This window comes from Carlito syrichta, unplaced genomic scaffold, assembly GCF_000164805.1.
Source record: "Carlito syrichta isolate Samal-C Ts95f unplaced genomic scaffold, Tarsius_syrichta-2.0.1 Scaffold302096, whole genome shotgun sequence".
NCBI lineage: Eukaryota > Metazoa > Chordata > Mammalia > Primates > Tarsiidae > Carlito > Carlito syrichta.
The window spans coordinates 475,617-480,076 of record NW_007246192.1 but is presented as its reverse complement, the minus strand read 5'-3'; positions in this window follow the sequence as shown (position 1 = coordinate 480,076).

Here is a 4,460-nt window from a genome sequence, read left to right as displayed (position 1 = left end):
TCCCCTATGTGCCTGGGTCTCTGTGTATCTTTTTCTTTCAAGGCACTAGTTATATTAGATTTAGGGCCCACTCTAGTCAAGTATGATTTTTTTTCTTTTTGAGTTGGAGTCTCACTCTGTCGCCCAAGCTGGAGTGCAGTGGCATGCTCTCACTCACTGCAGTCTCGACCTATTGGACTCAGGCGATCATTCCGCCTCAGCCTTCCAAGTAGCCAGAATCACAAGCACATACTCCCACACTTGGCTAATTTTTTTATTTATTTTAGAGACAAGGTCTCACCATGTTCCCAGGCTGGCCTCGAACCCACGGGCTCAAGCCATCCTCTCGCCTCAGCCTCCCAAAGTGCTGGGATTATAGGCTTGAGCCACCACGCTTGGCCCAAGAATGATTTTATTTTAACTAATGACATCCACGGCATCCATCAATAGATAAACAGATAAAGAAATTGTGAAATAAATATGTACACATACATATATTTGTGAGTACATATATACATACACATATATGTATGTATATATCTACATATATACAATATATACACACATCTACACATTGGAATATTATTCAACCTTAAAAAGATGCTGTTATTTGCAACAAAACTGATAAGCCTAGAGGACACTGTGCTAAGTAAAATAATCCGAACATAAAAATAAAAATACTGCATGATTTCACTTAAATGTGCATTTGTTTAAGTCAAATTCATAGAAATAGAACATGCGGTAACCAGAGGCAGGGAGGAAGAAGAAATGGGAAGTAGGTCAAAGAGTACAAAACTGCAGTGATAAAGGATGAATAAGTCTAGAGATCTACATAGCATGAGAACTATAGTTAATCACATTGTACTGAAAACTTGCTGAGTAGATTTTAAGTGCTCTTACAACACACACACACACAAAAGTAACTAACTGAGGTGAGATGTGGTATTGTGCTCGACTAGTAATTATTTCACTATGTATATCAAAATATCAATATGTATATATATATACATACATTAAATATATACAATTTTTTAAATACCTTATTTTCTAGTGGATGACATTGTGAAGTTCCTGATGAACATAAATTTGGGAGAGATACTATTCAACCTAGTTTAGAGGGCATTTCAGGCAAGGATGCCAGATGACACAGAATATACTAAGAACTTCAGGCATTTTCCTGCAGTTAGAGAGTAAAATGCAAGGGAAATGCAGAGAAATATAGGGTTGGAAGGAGGTGCTGAAATAGATCAAAAAGGATCTCGTGTGAAACATCAAAACTTTTGAATTTTGCACTGTTAAGTTGGTAAAAAGAAAAACATAGATAGGTTTTAAACAGGTAAATATTAAAAACACCACAACCCCTCTGGTAAGAGTGTAGATATTCAGAAAGAAACGAAATTAGAAGCAAGCATGCCGGTTGACATGTTGTTTCAGTAATGCAAGCAAGACTCTGTAATAACATGATGCCCATGGGGATGAAAGGAGGAAATACATTTGAATTTTTAAAAATAATAATAAATTATAATTGACAGAATTTTAATTGAATAGAATTAACAAAATACGTGTTGCTGAAGAGTGAACATTTTGAAAGCTGATGAAGGTCCCAGACTTGACCCAGAATTCTAAATTCTGGCCTGAGCATCATGTCATTAAACAAAGTTGGAAATAATTTTTTGAAAGAAACAGACTTGAGCACATTGGAAATTGTTTCACTTTCGTGTGTGTATATATGTGTGTACATATATACAGAGGGTGCCAAAAACGTGTGCACCATTTTAAGAAAAGAAAAAACTGTATTAAAATTATAATACTCAATATATACCAATAACAAAAGATGAATACCAGTCATGTTTGACTTTTGCAATTACAAGTGCTCAGAGTGGTTACCATCAGCATCCAGACACTTCTGATTACAGCAAACTAAAAGTAATACATATATACATGCACATATATATATACACACATATATATATATATAATTTGTATGTAAATTTTGTATATATATAAAATTTGTATGTAAATTTTGTATATATATAAGAGAGACTGAAACAGAAATATGGTTTTGGAGAAAGGACCCTCAAATGAGATTGAACAGGAGCTCCCTGAACAGGTAAGAGAAAATGCAGAAGATGAAAAAGAGAGTTGGAAGAAGAAAGGAAGGAAGAGAATTCACAATAGTACCGAGAAATTCAAGGAAGAGGGAACAAAAGAGAGGATCTTCAGTGAGTGAAGTCCCCTCTCCTGACATTTAGATATAAAGGGTAAAGGAAAGAGGAGGTGTTATTGGGGATACTGGGACAATAAAGAAGGATGTTACTGAAGAATGGAATGATGTTTTGTTCATTCTTTTAAAACAAGAGTGAGTCAGGCATTTCTATATAGAGACAAGAAAAGCCTGCACAGAAGAAGAGGATGAAGAGATAAGACAAAGAAGACATAGTCAAAAATGTAAGAAAGATCTAGAACAAAAGTTGGGCCCTTCGCTATCCCTCCAAAATGAGCCCAGCAGTCAGACCCAAGTTACCTACCTCAGAGTTGTTGGGAGGATGGCATGAGCTAATGATGTGAAACCACATTGAAAATCAATTTGGAATGATGCAAACGTACAGTTAATATTAAAATAATGCTGTTTTCTGTGATACATTGTTAGTTGTGTTTGCTTTTGTTTTTACTAAGTTGGCATAGTCTTCAGAAATTAGAACAGCAAATACAAATCTTCACTAAGGCTCAGCATGTCTAAAATTGATCCCACACAACAAGATTTTCCCACAGTGAAAGGGAGAGCATTTGTAGCTTTGCGTGTATCAGTGTTCTTCATTTCTCCAACGTGGCAATCACAGCATACAGCGCAAAATTACATTTTCTAAACCCTATCACACATATATGTCCTCCAGATTTTTGTTAGAAATATTAAGGTTTCACAAATCCATCAATTGGTACAATGGGTAGATACTCCACTCTCTCTTTCTGTGACATATTAGTGGATTTGTACTCTGTCCTATCATTAAAAATATATATATATAACAAGACTTAATAACTAAGATGAGGTCTTCACCCTTTTCCAAGATCTCTAAATAATGAAGATACAGATAGCAACTTGACCCACTAAAGAAATTATGAGCCAGGCTCGGTGGCTCAGCCTGTAATCCCGCGCCTTTGGGAGGCTGAGGTGAGTGGATTGCCTGAGCGCGCGGGTTCGAGACCCGCCTGGGCAGCGAGACCTCATCTCTACAATAAATCAAAAAATTAGCCGGGTGTGGTAGCACACGCCTGTAGTTCCAGCTACTCGGAAGGCTAAGGCGGAAGGATCGCCGGAGCCCAGCAGGTTGAGGGTGCGGTGGCCGGGAGTGGCCACTGCACTCCAGTCTGGGCGACAGAGTGAGACTCCAACTCAAAAAAAAATTCCTCAATAAATACTGAAACAAAAGTACTTCTTTCTCATTTATCAGCAACCCGCTCACCTTTTACTCATTGATGTGTTCAATGACCAGTGTATTTGCAGTACTTTCACCTACTCATGTTCTTTCTTAAGTGGTCAAAAAGATGATCACAGAACAATGTCCACAACTGCAATAAATAGAACACTACACGTTTAATAACTGTCAGAAAAATGGACTGTAATATTAAATCAAACGAAACTAAAATTAAATTCAATTCAGAAAAAAATTGAAGCATCAAGCTAAGCATCACCTCTATTTTTCTCAGTGTATAAAACCTATATGCTGATATTTAATAAATACAAGAGGTATTCATATCAAAATAGAAAAAGAAGGTTCATACAATGCACATGATTCTTAATGCAAAAACAGCTGAAATTCCTACCTATTTTGTCAAGGTTCAAAATTAAAACATACTTAAGCTAGTTTAAACAGATTTCCTACTTTTGGTGTCAATTCAGAAAAAAAGCTGTTTCTTAGATCTAAGACTTAAACTACTATGGAAACAAAAACACAAAGGTAATTGGAGGCCAAAAGTGTCGACATAGTTAAAGACAGACAGTTACAGCCTTAGTTTCCATTAATCTTACACATTGTGCACATGAGTATAGACGAATGCAGTCTCTTTTGCATTTGGAAACTCTAATAATGAACAAAATTAGAAAGAGAAAAGAAAAGTAATTTAAGAGTGACCACAGAACAAGTAATTTTCAAAAATGCAAAAACATACAATGGATTAACCACTTGAATACATCAAATGAAGACATCTTGAAATTTTGAATTATATGAAATGTCTCCATAATATTCAGAATTATTACTCATGATTTTTAATTCATAAAATGAGCAGATGTCATTTTTACATTTTGATAGAAATATTAGAAAAGAGATAATTAAATTGGCCAAGATATGGCATTCCATATACAGGAATAAACACTATAATTCGAGAAGTCTGTGTTAAAGATTATGACAAAATAATATCTCAGTCAATATATTTTGGAAATAAAACTTACAGGACTGCCAGTATGCTATTAAACTCTCTTATGT